Below are 22,924 nucleotides of genomic sequence, written 5' to 3'. Positions count from 1 at the left end.
TACTACAGCACATGGGAAAGGTCTTTGTGATGGTATTGGTAAAAATTTTAAACAATTAGTAAGAAAAGTTACTTTGCAAGAAAGTTTAATCCTCAATGCTGAGTTATTGTACACGTTGGCTAAAAATGATATGAAAGTGACAACAATTATATTTAGTTTGAAGACAAATTACGACAAATGAAGTAAGTTTTTGGAACCAAGATTCGCATTAGCAAAAACGATTCCGGGTACATTAAAATATTATGCGATTATTACTGCAAGAGAAAATCAATTAATTAAAAAAAAATTCAATTTTGATGAGAAACAAGACTTTTTTCAAAAAAAAAAAAAAAAGTTTAAATAATATATAATGCAGATGTCACAACTATTTTTTATTTTATAGTTATTTGTTAGAAATATGTTATTTGCGTAGTATTAAATAATTGACCAATAAAAATTGATATTATCTAGCTTTTGGTTGAAATTATAATTTTGTATTGAAAAAATGTTTGTTTTCGAAAGAATCCCATTGCGATATCAAAATTTGCTTTATGATGCAATATTCTACATGTATTGAAGTATTTTTGAGAATTTTTTCAGATTTTGAAAATTGTTCATTTTTTTATTTAAAACTAAAAAATTACTTTTTTTGATACTATTAAATTTTTGTAAAATTAATATTTTTATCTGAAAGTACAAAAAAAATCTTAAAAAAATCATGTCTCTAAAAATTTTTTAATTTTAGTTGAAAATGTTAAAAAAAAAATTTTTTTTAAATTTAAACGATAGCCTTCAATATCTTTAAGGCAAGGCATATAATACTTACTTTTTTTTATCATTAACCTTATACAATACATCCACTAACATGTTTTCATTATCATTTAAATCCCAAACAGTTTATTTTTAGGTGGACCCTTTTCACGTGGTATGCTCTATATGCGATCTTCGCGATAACAGTCGCTCACGAAGCAAGCGCTGAATGATAACTAATCAGCACTACGGATAACAATTACTTTGAGAAATCGAGTATCGATGTAAGACACTTTTTCAGATAAGATTATACATAATAAACGCCAAATAGCTAGATGTATCACTTTCTAAATTGGGTAACATTGTAAATTATATGGGCAAAGAAAACTTTTCTTTCGAAGATAAGAAAATATTTGATTAATTGCTTGAAAAAACAAAATTGTGTATATTGTGCCTTCTACGAGACTGAAACATGATCTGTGAGAAAATGTTAACCGTCCCAACATCTACCCACGTTTATCATTTGTTTATGTTTCGGTTCACCGTACCGAGCGTGTTTGGACATTCTTGCCTATTTACGGTGTCGAGTGTACGTGACCAAAGTCAGGCAAAATTAGCAAGCACTCAACGTGTTAAAAAAAAAAAAAATCACATTTTCATATAAGTATTAGGTCTTAAATGTCTGGTCATTGGAATCTTTAATGACGTATAGTGAACTATTGATGTTTCGTAAATCGCACATTTCGTAAAACTCACGTCTCTTTTTTCGGGTTCCCATACTGTTAAAACTTGACAGTAGAATTTATTGTAACAGAAACAAATTTCAAGCAAGTACATTAAAAAAATTTGATTTATGTTTAATATAAATTTAATGTTGTCAAAAGTATTGCATTAAATTTTATACATATGCTTTTTAGTTGAATTTAGAAACATTAAAAATCTATACAAAAGATTATACAAAAATAGATCTTGCTGATTTTGCTCCAAAATACACTACTAACTAATAATCAGTATTTAATACACAATTGTTTATAAAAGTCATATCTACTTCATTGACGCATTTTGTTTTGTGAAACAATGTATCAAAATTTCTTCTTTGCAATAATCATCAATGTAATTAGTTTTATTTATTTTTTTATAACAACCAAGGCTTCATTGATTTGGTCTAATAAACCTAAACCATTAAACGTAAACTAAAACTTTTATTTAATAAATCTTAGATTCTGATTTGTACTTTGCATTGCAAATAATCTTTAATTGCGCATTTTAATGTATAACTTTTTAATTTGGTGACTACCCGACAGTGCGGAAAGCCAAAAGTCTCATTCACACTATTCACAGTGAATTTTCATATTTGTTCACAGGTCGTGAACGTGAATTTTTATTATCAGTGACTAATTCACAGGTAGTGAATTTTTGCTCAACTCTATTAAAAATATGTATTCGAGGTCCGGTGACTGGTGACACGATACGGTCACGAGTCGCGAGGTGACACGGTCCTGAGCCTCGCGCGGCTCGTAGGCTGCGCGCGGGACGAGCGCTAGGCGGAGTCAACTGAAAATCGGGCGAAATGTGCATTTCTTGCCGAGCTCTGGGTTAAATCATGCGGCATACTGCAAACCTCGATAAACCATGACATTAAATTTTACGGCATAAATTTACGGCATTTAAGTTACCGGCATACGGTTATTACCTGCGTAAACTAACCTTAAGTCTCATCTTGGTTTCGTCTCAATTTCGTCTCGGTTTCGTCGCTGAGACCGAGACCAGTCTCGTTATCGTCCAAAACAGTGCTCGGAATTAGTGGCACATTTCGAGCCGATTTCCGAGGCGACGCCTACTGTCTCCCCTCGAGCCCCTCACTCCGCTCGCGGGCCTACAACCGAGCTGCCGGCCGCGCGTCAAATGTTGTGGCTCAGGAGCGTAGAGCGTCCCTTGTAAAAGAAATAGCCTAGGGCCTAGACTATTTCTTTTACAAGGGACGCTCTACGCTCCTGAGGCACAACATTTGACGCGCGGCCGGCAGCTCGGTTGTAGGCCCGCGAGCGGAGTGAGGGGCTCGAGGGGAGACAGTAGGCGTCGCCTCGGAAATCGGCTTGAAATGTGCCACTAATTCCGAGCACTGGTCCAAAACGTTAAAGTCAACATCGTCCGAGTCTCTCTCTCTCTCTCTCTCTCTCTCTCTCTCTCTCTCTCTCTCTCTCTCTGACATTCCTCCGCGAGCCACAAACACATAAATTCGTGAAACATAGTAACTCTGGCTACGTTCCGTTTCACGCATAATGCGCATGGCACATCATTTTATCCTTGTAATTTCCCAAATGTTAAACAAGGACAAAATGATGCATCATGCGTGAAACGGAATGTAGCCTCTCTCTCGAATACAGGCCCAGAGCGAAATACGCTTCTAGGTCAATTCCAAGCGATACAAGGTGCGATCACTCCGCGGCGTTGTCGCCTCTCGCGCATCAAAAAAAATATTTATATCACACGACTCACGCCAAGCACCACAAGCTATTTGTAGTCGTGACAGTTTTTTAAATAAACTCTAAACGAAATTATAGTGGTAAAAATTAAGTATCTTCCCGCTGAACACTAAAGTGAATTGTAATCTCTCATAAAAACTATTAAAAGTCTTGAAAATAAAATTAATTAAATTCACGAGTGATGCCATAATATTGTCGTCAACATAACGGTAATAAAATGGTAATTCCAAATTAATAGAATTGAGAGTCTTTTTATTTAAATAATTTACATATATTTAGATATATTGTATTATTTGAATAAAAATGCTTTATTAGCTACGGAATTGTTGTGCATTATGTCAAAATATATTTTAATATTTTTATTATATAAACATACATACGTATAGTGAGTGATAAAAGTTTCGGAATGATCAATTATATCTGAAAGTATTAGTTTATTGAAACAATATTTTAAACAAAAATAAGTTTTAAAAAATCTAATAACTATTATAAATTATATTTATTTAAACTTTGGTATTTATTTGAAAAGCTTGGTCAACATAAAAATCTTCAATAATTATACGTCTTTAATAACTGTAACCATAAATGTATCTTTAAATTAAAAGTGAAAATAAACATGAGTTTTGTGGCGTTTCTATAAATTTATTCGCACGATTCAAATCGACCGTATAAAGACGGTAAAAATGAGGTGAAAATATGGAGCCAATATCAAAGTTTTACTTTTCTTAGTTTTTTATTGGATATAATAGTAACAATGAGAAAAGAAATTAATCTGCATATAATGATAAAAGAAAAGAATAATGCGAATAAAAAATAATGCGAATAAAGAGTAATACAAATAATGAATAATGCGAATAATAAATAATAGTCAATAATATGAATAATAAATAATACAAACAATAAATAATGCAAATAATGAATAACGTAAATAATAAATAATGTCTATAATACAAATAATGCGAATAACAAATAACAATCAATAATATGAATAACGAAAAATGTGAATAATAAATAATGCAAAAAACGAATAAAATTTTCTTTAAATAATTATCTAAATAAAAAATTATTTGAATAATATCCAACTCTGTTCATCGTCTAATTTAATTGTATAATGCAATTTACCTAATTTTGAAATTATGCTTCTAAAACGCCATTTAACATTTTTATTTAAGTACTCTCGTACCATGACTCATTCGCCCTATTTAAAAACTTTTAAGCCTATGACATTTTCTATTTAAAAACAAATTATTTTTATTGCACGTTATTTGCCAAAAGAGGAAATGTTTTTTAGCATTAAAAGGATTGTCTTAAATCTAGCTTCCGATGCTTATTCAATATTTCTTTACATTTTAGTAACTTTTCGTCGAGGTCGTATATAAGAGAATCGCAAATCCTTCAGAATCAAGACGATACCACTAAAAAATAGAATGTTTTTAGTGTAAAAAATTTTTAATAATAACAATTCGATATAACTACTTTCTCTTTTCGGTATAACTACTTTTTCTTTTCTTAAATTTATACCATCTCGCAGCGCAAACTTGCCATTGTTATAATGTATCGGAACCAGACTTTTACCTTTTATTAAAATTTGCCGAATTTTTAACAACAATTTTATGCATCTTTATCCATTTCTTCTCTAATGTTTTTGCGGTTACTGGTAGTGCTTCCACGTTTTCAATTTAAAATATATCAATATTTTCAATAATTACTGTTACTTTTTTCTTGTATGGGCAATCGTGAAAAATTATTTGTGTTTCCATGCTCTATAGATTTACGGTATTTAATATCAAAATTAAATGCTTGTAGAAACACGACATAATGCTGCATGCGTAGCGCACTATATACCGGAAGGCCCTTTTGCGAGTTAAAGATTTGTGCCAATGGCTTATTATCTGTTAATAAAATAAAACAATTTACAAGAATTAGTGAAATTTTTTCTAATGCTAAATATAATTGCAAAGAATTAAAACAAGAAGAATGGACAATAGCTCAAGATTTTGTAGACAAGTCGAATTTTGGAATCTGTGTTGGAGCTATTGACGGGAAATATATAAATGTGCAATATTTTAAAAATACTGGCTCTCCCTTTTATAATTATAAGTAAACGTTTAGCATTGTACTTCTAGCAGTATGTGATGCACAATATCGTTTTACACATGTAAGCATTGGCTCAACTGGAAAAGAATGATGGCGGTATTTTTCAATCGTCGGATTTTGGAAAAGTCATTATGGGAAAAAAATTACTCTTGCCTCCACCATCTAAAAAAGTTAAAATTTTTGAATTTTAACGCATCATAACGCGTCGTAGCGCGCGTCAAAGATTATAGGCATTTTATTGGTTGCGAGACGTTATAATGTGTTATAATGCCCAAATACGCGTGCATAGAAACCAAGGGTAATAGATATCGTCGTGCTGGAAATGAAACCGACAAAATGAAGAGAGTGCGAAGACGAAGTAAGAGTCATTCCCTCGCCATCGTTCCAAAACACTGTTATCAAAGACTGCGAGAGCAAGAAGAAGTAAATATTATTGTACGGGTGATACCGATGCGATAACTAAGGCGCGTAGAAAACGTTCTATGTTCTCTCCGAGTTCTACTCTGTATAATAGCTCTGACGCAATTTACATAAATTATAAGCAACATCCGTTAGTCAAAAGTACGCTGTTAGCGTACTCTTGACTAACAGATGTTACTTATTTGTGTTATACTCTTATATTGCTAATGCAGCCTTTTTTTGAGAGCCATAAAATATGTAATATATTTCCAATGTAACAAAATTTGTAAAAAATGGCTTAAAATTGTTTTCATATTGTTAACACAGCTTCTTCGGGACGCATGAAACACGCAATATATTTCCAATATAATAGAATCTGTAAAAATGGCTTAAAATTCTCTTCATATGGCTTTGCATTCAAAGCATTACTAATATTCAAACAATTGAGTTGCGACTTTCGAGATTTAACAAACAATAGATAAAGACAAATGAGAGTCCCGCGCGGTTATTGTTGTGCAAAATCAAATATATTTATTAAGTATGTTAACGTTTTCTACATTGGTACGTTTCGACTCTGCTTTAGAGTCATTTCAGCAACAAAATCAACAATATTAGCGTTTTAATCATAGTTAATAAATGTATTTAATTTTGCGCAACAATAACCGCGCGGGATTCTTATTTGCCTTTAAATATTGTTTATTACTAATATTACTTGAAACGTTCTTCAAAATTTATAAGAATCCTATATGGACGCATGACTCATATATGCATATGCGTTTATATTGAATGTATTACATGCATAGTATGAAAAAATATGAGGAAGGATTGTACTGGGAAGGCATTTATCATTACTGTATTATTAGTCTTTCATACTATTCATATCATCACACATTATTTGAAACATCTTTAGAAATTATTATTGAATCTTTTAGATGAGATACTAATTCTTGTAATGTGATAATTCGTTATGAAATTTTCTCTCTTATTGATATTGCAAACACTTTATTTGTTTGAATTTTTTTCGATCCGTTTAATAAAATTGATTATTTTTCTTGTACTTTTCAGTAAAGTCACTGAATTAATTTGTGATATATGTTAATAAATAAAATATATTATAAGACTCTATACCAAAACATACACTTTTTGTAGAAAATGTAAGATTCGCCAATTTTAATGTCTTGAAAAAAAGAATTTATTTTCTTTAATTGTAAATTACAATTATATATGCGAGATTTACAGTAGTACGAGAATTGAGGAACTGCCGTTACAGTTTCCGAGGTCCCTATATTTATAACAGCTATGTTATGACGCGTTTTCATCTTTTGGAAAATTCTTGGAAATTTCTGGAATGTGATGCATTACCTTTTATTCAAGAGAAATCTCCGGAAATGGGAGATTTGGTTATCCAATAAAATTTAATCAGCAACGAAAAGTGCGCCGCTTTAGTGATGAAAAATTTATCTTCTTACAATGAGTTCGCTCGGATGCCTGTGGAGGTAGATGAATTTGAGTTGTAAGTTTTGTTGAAGAAGGTTTTTGATAGTGAATTTTTTAAAGTTATTGAAATGAAGTCGAAGAATTGCTGTAAGAGCTATTGCAGGGCAGTCGCACCGCAGTGAAACGCCTTCGACTGGAAAAGAAGGATGATGAAAAGGAAAGAGGGCATTCAACCGAGCCAACCTAGCAACTTACTAGTTTTAACTGGAATGTAGCCCACCTGTCGCGACGCTTCGGAATGATCGTAATCTGGTGGTCTATACGTTGGCAGTCGCCTAGGAGCGATATTATATCGATTAGCTCGATCTAAAGTTAAAAGCTCCGATTTTGCTTTTTATATAGGGTAAGTGCACCTATTATCGTAACGTTATAAAAGAACTAAAAGAATATATAAATCTATCTATTATTAACAAAATGCAATTTTATTAATATTAAAATTAAAAATAATAGAATGCGCTTGCTACCGTGGTCATGTACGAATTATCGTGTACCCGTTTCCACGGATTTAAAAATTACCGTGTCCCAAATACCGTTGATGAAAAAAATCCATTCCGTAATGCTGATTGGTTCTCAAGCTGTGCTTACTTCGTGAGCTACTGTCATCGTGGAGATCGCGTTTTGACAGTTACCAAGAATTATGTGTCAAGTAAATTTGTAATTTATAATATCAAAAGCTGTATATCACGCGCATAGCGTGAAAAAATGATAAAATAATAGTGAACTAAATACTTATGTGCCAAGTCATTCGCACTTTCACTGAAACGCGTTAATACCAACAACATACGCATTGCACTTAATTTCGTGGGTAAATTTTATTTATTTATTAAATGTATTCATATTTCCATCTTTATTTAATTTTAATTTATTTTACTATTGATTAGATTAAATGTGAAATAATTTTTTTCTATGGGTACTCTTTTTTTAACGAGCTATCATTTATTTTTCAAAAACCACGGTAGTAGGGCAGGTCACGATAATAGGTGCACTTACCCTAGCTAACGTATGTATACGTATATTAATATAATTATAATTCTTATGAAATTTTGATTCGATTTATACGGTACGGTAGTGGCCTATGTACAGAATTATTATGTGATCAAAAGTTTAATACTTCACTGTTACTATATAATTTTAATCTTTAATTTATCCCAAAAGATAGAAGAAATTTTCTAACAATTTTATAGACGGTTTGTATACGAAATTATTATATGATCAAGAAATTAATGTTTTAATATATTATTTCTAAATATGATTCTAATTTTTATTTGATTTATTGCAAGGCGTTTATGAATTTAATTTGCTTTCCTAAAACAAATTTAAGATAAATAGGGCGAGAAAAAAAAAAGAAAAAATTTTCATCCACCAGATAGGAAATATAACGAAAAATGCTTTTAAGAGTATTTTTCGTTACATTTCTTATCTGATGGATGCTCTTATCTATTAAAATCAATTAAAGTTAAATGCTCTTATCTACTATAATCAAAGAAAGAAAAAGAGTAAAGAAATATTTAGTCATATACGTTCTTAAAAGGAGTACGAGTATGTATCGCTGCTCACAAAAAGAAGAAAAATTCTCTTCAAATTTTAAAAATATAAAAATATTTTTAGCATAAACATAATTTAAACATAGTATATTATTTCTTATAATCGGTCTACATATTTTTATTTTTACATAATATATATTTAATCTTTTTTATGCATACCGTCAGGATTATGTCAAATCGCATACGGCTATTCGTGGACTGTACCAGAAAGTGTCAAATAACGTATAGTCATATATGTACAGGGACGGCGATTTTAGCGTAGGAGTACTCCACAACTGAAATTTTTTCAGGTGTGAAATTCCACACTTGGAATCCCGAAGAACAAAATTAAAATTAAATGAATTTTTTTCTAAATTATATGCAGAGTGATTATTAATGGTTGTACCCACTTTTTACCATAGGAGCATGTTTTACCAACTACACTTTTTTTCATAAATGTTTCTTATTGAATTCTTTGTTACAGTAACGATTAGTGTTTCATCAAGATCGAGAAATTCAAGAAATCTTGTCTTGGTCTTGTCTTGATTCAATACAAAACCAAGACAAGAAATTGGAAATTGATTTCAAGATAAGACAAGAAATTATTATCAAGACCAAGATTTTCTTGATAAGAAATCAAGAAATTTCTTGAATTTCTTGAATTTTTGATGATTGTTCATTTTTTAATACTTGAAAAAATTTTGAATGGATTTCAACATTTCCAATTATATTTATTATAATAATATTATAATTATTATAATTATTTTATTAATTAACATTAAATATCACAAGAAATGATTAGTGTTTCATCAACATCAAGAAATTCAAGAAATCTTGTTTTGGTCTTGTCTTGAATCAAGACAAGACCAAGACAAAAAATTGGAAATCGATTTCAAGACAAGACCAGAAATTCAAGACCAAGATTTTCTTAACAAGAAATCAAGAAATTTTTTGAATTTCTATGACGATTGTTTATTTTTTAATATTTGAAAAAATTTTAAATAGGTTTCAACAGTTTTAGTTATATCTATTATAATAACATTATAATTATTATAATTATTATATTAATTATCATTAAATGTCACAAGAAATGATTTACGTCAGGAATTTAATAATCTAAAATAGCTATATTCGGCAGTAATCTCATGATATAAAAAATGATAAATAATTTGAGAAATATTTTTAACCTCTTCTTTTTACGCGTATTTCAATTCTATAAAAAGTTTTTATGTCGGGAATTTTGATGATATTAACGTAAAATAGATGAGTATTTTTTAAATTACGTAATATGTATAAAAAAATCAAGAAATTTCAAGAAATTCAAGATTCTTGAATTCAAGACAAGAAATGCAATATCGAGAAATGATCAAAACAAGAAAACCGAAATTTCTTGTCTTGAAAATCAAGACAAGACAAGAAATGCTCTTCAAGACAAGAAATCTTGTCTTGATGAAACACTATTCTTGTATGACAACTGCTTAGAAAATTGTCGGTATATCATCTCAAAGATTATTTTCAGTATTAATTAAGGAGATTGAAAACGTATCTACGTCCACAATGCTGTAAATCCTATTAAATTCCACAGCACTGTTACATGTACACTCTGACATAGCAAAGAGTTTAAATATTAATTCACTGATAAATGAATTCATTCACAGAAATAAAATTCGCAGTGCCACGTTTGCCTTAAAATAACTTAGTAATGCTATGATTTTACGTGTAATAATATGCAATAATTTAATGATAAAGAATATGGCAAAAAGTTTCTAAAAAGCAATATTAATAACTGTGTATTATGTATTTTTAAGTATATGTTTAACAAAAGATAGCGTTAAACAATTCACGAGTAATAAAAATTTTTTAAAAATATTGCTATCGGTTAATATTAGAGGAAAGTGGGATAAATCGGATCTTGTTCCAAATCGGATCTTTTTAATTTAAATGAATACGGTTGCCGATTTGAGTGCCAATATTTATAATGTAAAGTCCTTATAAGACACCGAACATGTGACAACAGTTTGACAGCTTTCTATTATATTATTCACAGAATAGATGTCAATATGTATTTTCAGCCATCGTGAGAAAATTTAAAAAAAAACCCTTGTAAATCATCGGCCAGGCACCGTTGTTGTGTGCACAGCACACATGTGAGCAATCGCTTGGTATCTTCTCCACCAATCCAGAACTTTAGCCGGTTTGTTACCTAAGCAAATTTCAAATTTTAGCTATGATTAGTTTTGGTGGACATGTCACGTGAACTGAATGTAATAAAATTCATTCGCACTGTCAAAGAAGCGAAGTACCTCGTCGTTCCGCGCGTTAATGGAAAATCAGTTTTTTCTTGCACTTTTGTTTTTTATAGTCATCGTTCGTTCGTGTAACGCTGCGCGCCTTTAGAAGATATAAAACTTGCAGTTAACATATTTTATTCCAACGCATATTTTCTTATAATCCTTTCGACGTGCTATTGCCATTAAACATTCCAAACAACAAGCTAAGTTGAATGATTGTAGGTTTAAATTTGTACTCTGCTTCATCAGAATAACTTAAACTTTCATTAATCGTTATTATTTTAAAAATATAATAATAAAATAAATAATATAATAAATATAATAAATATGAAAAAATATTTATTAATTTAATAAACAAAGTTTACTCTCTAGACAGTCATGGAAAGAACAGTTATATCACAGCATCTACAAAAACTAAATAAATTTATATTGTGTTATTAACAAAATTATATAGGATGCCTAAACATGTTTAACATTTTAGCAACCAAGTTAAATATTCGATACAATTTTTTAAATAATTTAACATAAATATTTTTAGATCTGTAATTCAGCAAAATTGTTCTTTTTGTTCATACATTCGAAAAAAATCGTGTGTCAAAAGTTAACTTATATAAATGATAAGTTTCGGATGTTAGGTGAACCTCAGCATTAAAAACTGTTTCATTAGATATACAGTTGGCGGTGTAACATTCATTTCAAATGAATTGGACATATTACTGATCTTAAAAAAATAAAACAATTATCATGAAAGCTTGGGTAATAAATAGTTAAAAAGTTAAAAGTTAATAACTTTTAACTTAATTTCATTAATTTTAACTAGTTATTTTTAAACATTTATTTATGAACTTTTTTCTACGTTAATTTTTTTTATCTGTATAAATGACAGTATAATACATCGGTCCTCAGAATATGTAAAACAAATGTTTAATGCAGGTGGTTTGCTATTTGATGACTTACGAGGAAAATTAACCAACCGTCATTTAAAAATAACGCTCTTATTAAAATTTAATAATTACTTTAATAATGATAAATTTTAATAGGATTATATTTTATCGATATATCATATGTAAAGTTATATTTTACATTATACGTAAAATCATATTTTTAATAATTTAATTATAAAATGTAAAAATTGTAAAAGAATACATGGCTATATATAAAAAATAATATTTTTTCTTTATTTCATATAAACTTAAATTATAAATAAAACAAAAAATTTATTTGATAATTTATACTATAATTGTTTTGTTATTTTGAATAATGTAATTTTAAAAAATTACAATATTTCAATTTTATATAAATAATGATTTTAAAAATTAACTTTTATCTAGAGGCGCGGTTGCGACTCGCGTCTATGTAGGAGAAGCGAGTCGCAGACCGACCCTCTTTTACGCGAGTCAGCGAGTTCCAAGCACGCAAGATTATCAGATTTCAGTAATGGCTGAATCGATCAAGTTCTGAGTAGTCTCAAACGATAGCTTAGCCCCGACTTGTATAATAAAAGTGTTTCTATTTTTTCTCTCCGTGCCCTACGAGCGGAGATATCGCGACTAAAAGTCTAAATATTTTACATTTCATTTAAGAAACGTCGTCGTCGCCCTCAGGAATTCTCCCTTTCATATTTTCGACACGAGTAGCGCTGGCATACATCAATCAGCCGTATGCGACTTGTGGTGTACTTGTGGTGTATGTGGTGTAGTACTTCTTGTCATCTTGTCATCATCATCATATCCGTCGTGACAGGTTCTTTAACCTGATCTTTATTCGTCAGTCATTATTAACAATAATCTTGGTAAAAGTCTCTGACTAGCTTTGTTTTATTCTTTTTTATTGTGAATTTATATATTTTATTATAATTTATTGCAGACATAAAGATTGCATTGAACATTGAGCTACAAAATAAATTATGATCAGAAATATTTAAATAGTCCGTCAGTGGAGGAGACAGACATTGCGCTGCAAATAAATAATAAAATATCATTACAAGAACACGATGCCGATATTGAAAAAAATATAATATAACAATTGTCAACTTTGAACAATCCGTTTTTCATGAAAGCTATGGAAGAGTACATGTCATGTGAATTATATAAAAACGATACGGTGGATGCTCGTATGCATAATACTCATAATTCTAAAGCAAGATCAGGTACATAATTTAATCGTATATATATATATATATATATATATATATATATAAAACTAAGTGGTATTTACCTTTTGAAAGAAAAGGTAAAAAAAGGCGCCTATGTGTGTGCGCGCACCTAAAAATCTTTATTTTTTCAACCCAAATAATATGTATTAATTAATATTTTCTACAAAATCTCTTATTCCAACCTAAGTGGTATTTACTTAAAATAAATATCTTGAAATTGTGCAATCTAATAAACATGATATACGTCTAATAAACATGATATACGTTTATTCAAAAAAATGCATGAAATCTTTTAAAGTGCGCCTATTATGAAGAGAATATACTTTTTCTACAAAATCCATGGTAGTATTTGTATTTTTTTGAAAAATATTCCTATTCTAACCCAACTGGTAGTATCTTTAATTTTTACACAAAACCCACGTTGTACTATATCTTCTCTGTATTGTCATTGAAAAATCTTCCTATTGCAGAAATTCAAGTGATAGCATCTTTAATTCTCATTGAAAAATTTTATTTCAACTCAAATGGTATTTCAACATTTAATTTCAAAGAATTAAAGAGGAAACAATACAAAATGAGAAAATTTTATTAAAATAAAAAATTTTTAATGTACAAAAACATGACTCTGCTAGATAGGAAAAGCAGAAAAGACATAAGAAAGAATGCAATAAATGTAACACTTGTAAAATATGCATTATAAAAGCAATTTATGAAATAAGTTTTAGTTTTATTAACATTTAAGTAACATCGTAAGTCAAATTAAGATACCACCACTTGGATCTTAAAAAAATAAAGATGAAAAAACTCTTTATTTCAATAAAATGTTCTCATTTCTGTTAACATATAAATTATTTAGGTTAAAATAAATTACAAAATTTTAATATGTTATTTATTTTCAATTAAATACTTGGGTTGGAAGATTTTTCAATAACAATACAGAGAAGTAGTAGAAGAAGATAGTAGCAATTAGGTTTTCTATAGAAATTATTCAATTCTTCTCATTGTTTTTTCTATCTAGCAGCGCCATGTTTTTGTACATCAAAAATTTTTTATTTCAATAAAATTTTCTCATTTTGTATTGTTTCCTCTTTAATTCTTTGAAATTAAATGTTGAAATACCATTTGAGTTGGAATAAAATTTTTCAATGAGAATTAAAGATGCTATCACTTGAATTTTTGCAATAGGAAGATTTTTCAATGACAATACAGAGAAGAGATAGTACCACGTGGGTTTTGTATAAAAATTAAAAATACTACCAGTTAGGTTAGAATAGGAATATTTTTCAAAATAATACAAATACTACCATGGATATTGTAGAAAAAGTATATTCTCTTCATAAGAGGCGCACTTCAAAAGATTTTTAATACGGCGAAGATGACTCCAAAGCCAGTCAAAACGTTTGTTCATTTTCGTAATTCAAAGATGAATAAATAATTTGTATAATATTAATACGATTGCGTACTTTTACCCGCGCTGACTCTTATTAGCCTAACTCCCGATTACTATTTGTTTTATTTTATTTACTATTTATTTATATTATTTTATAGTTTGTTCTTTTCACATATTTTATATATTTATTTATTTACCATTTATATTTTATTTTAATAATTATTTTATTATATTTTTTTTTTATATCTGTATCCATAAATGTATTTATAATTAAGGTGAAATTTTATGGCGCTTCTATAAATTTATTCGCTCTTCAAATTGGCCAGAATGCAGATAAAAATAAGGTGAAAATATAAAAGTATTATTAAAGGATTGTTACGTCGAAATATTACGATTTTTTATACGCGGGTAACCTAACTACAGATAAAAATTCAATATTATCCGCGATAACAAATGACAGCTGCATACACGGCAGCCCAAGCTCCATATCTTTCCGTCACATTTAACATTTCAATAACAAGAAATTAAAATTAATATAATTTGACACGATTGAAAAAAGATGAATAAAGCCAAAGCGTTTCATTTACTATACATATATAGAACATTGTTTACGTAAGATTTAATACATCCATTCTATCTTACTTTGGTCGTGTAACTGATCTTCCTTAAAATTATCAATTTGCTTCAGCATATACGAGCCGTTACATAAGATATAGATAACAGCTCGTACATGCTAAAAACAAATTAATAATTTGAAGAAAGATCAGTTAATTTTAGTTGAACTCCAAATTTAATTTATTTAAAAAATAAGTTAATCTCAAATTTAATTTAAAAAGGTTTATTTTTAACTCTTCATAACAATATCGATGACATTATAACGATTATACCGATACTTGTCAAGAATAAGGATCTTCGTTAATTTTAACTTTTTATTTAATTTTATCTTTTTAACTGTTATCCATTCTGTCCATTCTGAAATACACTCATAAGTTTTAATTATTCTTTATGTTTTCTGTTATACACAAATTTATGTGTCCGAAATGGCTTAGTTTTAAAGGTACAGAATGTCATGTTGAATACACAAAGTATGCACATACACAATTCATTTTCGAAATTTTTTGTAGAAACAAAATTCTTTTAACTTTGACACTTGTATTTTTGAAACCAAGTTGTTTCAAATATTTGATTAGAATGAAAAATATAAGTTTTAAATTAACGTGAGAAATCACTTAAAAAAATTTTTTAGAATACCTATGGAGCTTTCTATATAACAATTTATGGACATGTAGCATACAAAATACTCATATTTGTAAGTAGAAGTGTTTAAGATCTTTTTTGTTTTTGTAGCACCGCGCGCGATATTTTATTTATGTTCTGTGTTATATCAGCAAGACGATTCTTCATGAAGCATTTTGTCATAAATCCGTCAATCAGTCTGAATACTTCATAGGGTATAATTATGTTTCTTTTTTTTTCTAATAACTTACAATAAAAGCTTTAGACGTAGAATTACCATCTGACAAATTTTTGATTTAAAAAATTTTACTTTCTTCACTTGTTAAAATTAAGTTTATTATATATATATTTATGTACATTTTATTGTCATAAAAAGCATACGATTACAAATATTAAAAATTTTTTTTATTTAATTATAATTTTTCCGCATATTGATACAGCAACGACCAAAATATCTATCTCTACTACTTTAATAAATATATATTTACAAATTGAACAAGAATGCCTTCTGGTCGCAGCTAGGTGATCTTCGTGCTTGTATTACTTATGTGATTTTATGCACTTTCCTCAAGTTCAATGAACTGCGCGCCGAATTAATTTTCAGTCATAACATAATTCTAAATTGAAAAAGATTAAGTAATATTACGTATTATTAATTATTAACCCTTTTTAAGATTGTACATTCTTTGTTTAAGAGCGATAATCGACATCATAAATTGCTCAGAATTATGATTACTTATTTACGCTAGTATAAACTAAATTTCTCTGGTCCCAAAATTATCCTAGTGGTTTTTCCCCCCTTTCTTTGTTACTCATTTAATAATTAAGGATATAACGCTAGATCAACCTTTAAAGTTTATACCTAGGTTTTAAGGTTTATCTTAAGTTCATATGATTAAGTTGACTTATTTTCTTCCTCTATAAAAAATTTTGTTATCTGATTTTGTTTTCTTTTATTAATTGTATCTATTTCTTTAATCCCAAGCTTATCTTAGAGGTATTTCCATTGCTTTATCTATTTATTTCAACAGAATTATTTCATGAAATATCTATCTAGGATTAGTTTGAGGTCGTTCTCCCTTTTTTATATTTCATTTTTTCCTTTTCTTATTTTATTAACTTATAATTATGCTAATGTGCTACTTGGTGATTTATGCTAGGCATCGCAGAGTTTGTTACTTCCTTAGTTCGTTGAGCGCATCCCATGCGGATGAGCAGTTTTGAGGATTGTTTATCTCTTCGTTGCTCCCGCATTTTAATTTAAATGAGATGGTTGCTGATGGTTATTTCTCACGGGCCGGATGATCCGCATCCACCTTTCTCGTTTTTCCAGCAGCAAACGGGTGAGCTCTCGGATCTTTCGGGGTCATCTTGCTTTGGCACCTTCTGGCTTGATGTGAGCAAGCCGACATAGGATGGCTTCCCAGTTCCTTTCATGGAAGCGATCCTCTAATTGATGTAAGTCAAAGATAGACCGTCGGATCACACGGCCCCAGTCGCGCAAGGCGACCAATACAGTGTTCTCCGCCAGGAAGTGGGTCACCACCCTCCCTCTGCCATCCTCCTCTTTCTTGGATTGCTACTTGTTCGCCAAAAAAAAAACGGGTCCCATGAAGCGCAGGAATCTAGCTCTTCTAGACATTCTGCGAGTAAGATTCTCCGGTAACTCCTCTAGGTCTTCTCGGGCGTGGTCTATATGCACCCAGAATAGGGTTGGTGACTTCACCTTAATGACTCTGATCTTCAGTGAACCGCGGGTCAAAAAGGTAGTGACGGATTTCATGATTATCGGAGGTAATGTTTCTACTGGTTTCGGAGTAATTTTATACCAAGCGTCCCCCAAGAGATACATAGGCGGAGCAAAGGTGTTGCAGTTAATTTGAGTGCCTTGTCTCAATAATATATGGGTTTGGGGAGTCAGAAATAATGATTGATTTCCTCTTAATACAGGTAGTTGCTCATAGCAGTTTTGAGTCTGTGCCAATTTTACTTTGACCGGTACACATTTTATTATGTGAATTACCTCTCCGGCTAAGAAAGCCATGTACCCAGGCCCTCTCATAAAATGATAGGCAAAAATGTCGCGTGATTGTGTTGCTATGGTCAAGGCGTTTTGCATCATTCGTAATTCAAGATTATGATTGAAAATTATTTTGGCGCGCAGTTCATTAAACTTGAGGAAAGTGTATAAAATCACATAAACAATACAAGCACGAAGACCTAGCTGCGACCGTAGAAGGCATTTTTGTTCAATTTGTATTGATACAACAACGATCAAAATATCTTTCTCTACTACTTTAAATATATATTTACTTATATTCGTTAATTTTCAATAAAAAATAATTTATTAAAAAAATAATTAGATTTAGACAGGTATAAAATTACTTCTATTACGGCTGCAGGTGATGCATATTCTGATTTAACGTATACTGAAATGGAAATGAAAAAAGCAAAAAATGGTTAAGAACGATACGAAACTGAAAAAACTCAATGCACGTGAGAATAATCCGTTTTTCATGAAAGCTATGGAAGAGTACATGTCATGTGAATTATATAAAAACGATACGGCGGATGCTCGTATGCATAATACTCATAATTCCAAAGCAAGGTCAGATACATAATTTAAACGTATATATATATATATATATATATTATCTTTTCAAAAAAAAAGGTAAAAAAAGCTCCGATGTGTGTTGCGCGCAACTTATATTGAAATTGTGTAATCTAATAAAAATGATATACGTTTATTAAAAAAAAATGTGTGAAATCTTTTAAAGTGCGCTTATTATAAAGAGAATATACTTTTTCTACAAAATTAAAGTAGTAATATTTGTATTTTCTTTGAAAAACTTCTATTCTAACCCAACTGGTAGTATCTTCAACTTTTATATAAATCCCACGTGGTACTATCTCTGTATTGTCATTGAAAAATCTTTGTATTTTAAAAATTCAAGTGATAGCATTTTTAATTCTTATTGATAAATTTTATTCTAACCCAAGTAGTATTTCCTTAAATATTATGTAATTTAATTCAACCTAAACGCATTTTTTCAAAAAAATCTTTTAAACAATCAAAGTGTACTATTTTTATATTTCCATTGAAAAATCTTTCAATTTTAACCCAAGTGATTGTATTTAATTTTAATAAGCTTCAATGGAATATATAATATTTAATTTAAAAGATTAAAAAGGAAACGGTACAAAATAAGAAAATTTTATTGAAATAAAAATTTTTGATGTACAAAAACATGGCGCTGCTAGATAGAAAAAGCCGAAAAGACATAAGAAAAAATGCAATAAATGTAACACTTGTAAGATATGCGTTATAAAAGAAATTTGCGAAATAAGTTTTAGTTTTTTTAATTTTTAAGTAATTCTAATCGTAAGTTAAATTTAAGATACCACTTAAATTTTATTAAAAAAAATAAAGATTCTTAAAATATAAATTATTTAGGTTAAATTAAATTACAAAATTTTAATATATTATTTATTTTCAATTAAATACCACTTGGTTTGGAAGATTTTCAATGACAATACAGAGATAGTGGCAATTATGTTTTGTACAGAAATTATTCAATTCTTCTCATTGCTTTTTATATCTAGCAGCGCCATGTTTTTGTACATCAAAAATTTTTATTTCAATAAAATTTTCTTATTTTGTACCGTTTCCTTTTTAATCTTTCAAATTAAATATTATATATTCCATTGAAACTTATTAAAATTAAATACAACCACTTGGGTTAAAATTGAAAGATTTTTCAATGGAAATACAAAAATAGTACACTTTGATTGTTTAAAAGATTTTTTTGGAAAAATGCGTTTAGATCGAATTAAATTACATAATATTTAAGGAAATACTACTTGGGTTAGAATAAAATTTATCAATAAGAATTAAAAATGCTATCACTTAAATTTTTAAAAGACAAAGATTTTTCAATGACAATACAGAGATAGTACCAGTACGTGAGATTTATATAAAAGTTGAAGATACTACCAGTTGGGTTAGAATAGAAGTTTTTCAAAGAAAATACAAATACTACTACTTTAATTTTGTAGAAAAAGTATATTCTCTTTATAATAAGCGCACTTTAAAAGATTTCATACATTTTTTTTAATAAATGTATATCATTTTTATTAGATTACACAATTTCAATATAAGTTGCGCGCAATACACATAGGCGCTTTTTTTCATCTTTTTTTTGAAAAGGTAATATATATATATATATATATACACGTTTGAATTATGTATCTGAACTTGCTTTGGAATTATGAGTATTATGCATACGAGCATTTTAACTTACGTTAATTTATTCTTACGTAACTTTAACTGACAATGAGTTAATTTTTTATTCATATAACTTTTAACGTAACCAAATTAATTTTATGCGCCATCAACTTTAATTTAATTTAGATAAAAATTTATTAACTTACCTAACCCTGAAGAAAGTATATTTATATTATTTTCTTGTACAATCCATACATCTTCATTATTTCTTTATAATTTATATTTAACTTACATGAATGATAACTTAAAGCTTTTGACATTTCTTGAACAATGTATCCAAACTTATTTGATACTGTTGGAAATATAATATTCTTTTCAGATAATTTAAACATATTTATACTTTTTGTTGATATTCAGGAATTCAATTTAACGAGTTAGTACAGCTATTGTCATAGTAGGTACAGTCTCAGAAGGTAATCTCTTGATTGTAAGTAAGTTGTTTAGGTTTTAAAATTAAATATAATGATACGAGAAAATATAAAATGCAAGATACCCCTTTTTCATGCGATTTGCAACTTTTAATTATTTTTGGCAGTTTTTTCACTATTGTCTTTCAGTTTATTCTCTAACGTCTATTCTCTTCTTTTTACTTTGTGTCTCGCATTGTCTATTTCACTTGAGGAAATAGAGAGGTGCAAGCGTTTCAGCTTGCGAACTGGGTTTTAGACATACCTGATCTACATCTATCTTTCTTAATTTAGTTCGATTATAAAGAAAGAAAAAAGGTGCACAAAGGTGTACATGAAAAAGAATCATTATTATTTTATCCTTTGAGTCCGCGCGTTTCAAATTGAGCATCAACAAACGCATAGAGCATTATTTGTTTTTCTTTAATGTTCCATGAACATTAAGAGAAAATAATGCTTTATGCGTTTGATGTACAATCCGAAATAGCCTTTTCAATGTATTATCCATTGTCGAAAAATAAAAGAAATAAAACTATCGCATCAGTGATAGCAATGACACAACACAGAGCGTATAAATGTTCCATCTCTTATTCGAACGCTTCTCCGCAAGAAAAAAAATAATAAAATAAAATTTTTAATAGTTTTTCATTAAAGTAGCAATTATATCTGTATAAATTTTTCCTTTTTTATCTATTTACATTTATTTTTCTCATTTTAATTTGATTATAAAGATGTGAAAAAAAAGTTTACGAATGTGAAAATGAATTGTGATTATTTTACACACCTTACGTTATAAATTACAGTGATAACAAAAGAAATATTATTGGCGTACAAATAATACTTAAATACAAGTCAATTCATTTTCTGCATGCTTTATCTTCTAAATATATTTTAACAAATCATAATAGAACAAATATCAGTTTATTGCTCATTCCAAGGTGGAGAGTATTTTTTAATGAGAAAATATTAAAAAATATATAAGTTGCTAAGCATAGATATATCAAGCATGAATCTACTATAAAGTAAGACAATGACATAGTAACAGCATAAAAAGAATAAATTCATTTGATTAAGAAAATATTGCATAAAAATTATGCAACAATACTGCACAATGCAAAGCGTTATTTTACTTTTGAGTACGATACTAGATTTTATTTTATTTTATTAAAATATAATACTAAAAAACTACATTCTAGAACGTATACTAGATTTTTAGTGACAAAACAGTAAGAGACTCTTTTTTCTACTTAATCTTTGATTATCTGACTCCGAAGGAGTTACATTATTACGTTTCTCTGGACGTCCACTGTCAAGTACTCTGGTCGAGGGTCCCGACTGCACAATGCAAAGTGTAATTTTACTTTTGTTTGAGGACGATACTAAATTTTATTTTATTGTATTAAAACATTATACTAAAGAACCGCATTCTAGAATTTTACTATGAATTTTTGGTTTCAAAGGACTGAGAGGCTTTTCTTTTTCTGTTTGGTCTTCGAGTACCTGACTCCGAAAAAGTATCACCTTTCATTGGACGTTTATTATCAGGTATCTTGACCGAGTCGCCGAGGGTCCTGACCATGTTAACTGACAATGAATGAGAAGCTCTCACTCTATGCGTATCTCTTTCGCTGTTCTTCCCGGCGCGGCGCCTTTTTGTCTACTACACACACACACACACACACACACGCACGCACGCACGCACGCACGCACGCACGCACGCACGCACGCACGCACGCACGCACGCACGCACGCACACACACACACACACACACACACACACACACACACACACACACACACACACACACACACACACACAGCCATATTAGGCATAAGTATAAATATATCAATATCTACACCAAACATGTGTGATGGTATTATTATACTTGTTCAATAGCAAACGTTCTGCAACTGTGCGAGGGAAAGTAATAGCATACTGCAACATAATTATAATTAACAGTGTTGATATTTTACAAAATTAAGTAAAGCAAAACTAATTGTAATCAAATCTATCCTGATTAACAGTCAACAAAAATAAAAATAATTAAAATTAGTTCAGAATTCTCGAAAGTTAAAACAATTAGTAATCGGGATTTAAGCTAATGAGAATCAGCGCGGGTAAAAGTGCGCAATCGTATTAATATTATACAAATTATTTATTCATCTTCGAATTACGAAAAATAAAAATAAACCCACTCAGAGTAGCTATAAGTATAAAATAGCTAATGCAAAATGGAAGATATTGTCAGATGATACACTATAATTTGATATATTTATATTTTACATTAGAAACGGTCATAAATGATTTACAAGACAGTGAAATGCAATATTTGTCACAGCATGTTTTCTGGGAAAAAGCATTCTTATTTACAAAGACATCTGCTATACATATGCGCATCCAGAAATAGTGACAGAAATACGAGAAAAAA

Source organism: Solenopsis invicta, chromosome 1 (genome assembly GCF_016802725.1).
Source record: "Solenopsis invicta isolate M01_SB chromosome 1, UNIL_Sinv_3.0, whole genome shotgun sequence".
NCBI classification, from domain to species: Eukaryota; Metazoa; Arthropoda; class Insecta; order Hymenoptera; family Formicidae; genus Solenopsis; species Solenopsis invicta.
The sequence above is the reverse complement of the archived record's forward strand: the minus strand, read 5'-3'. Positions refer to the sequence as shown.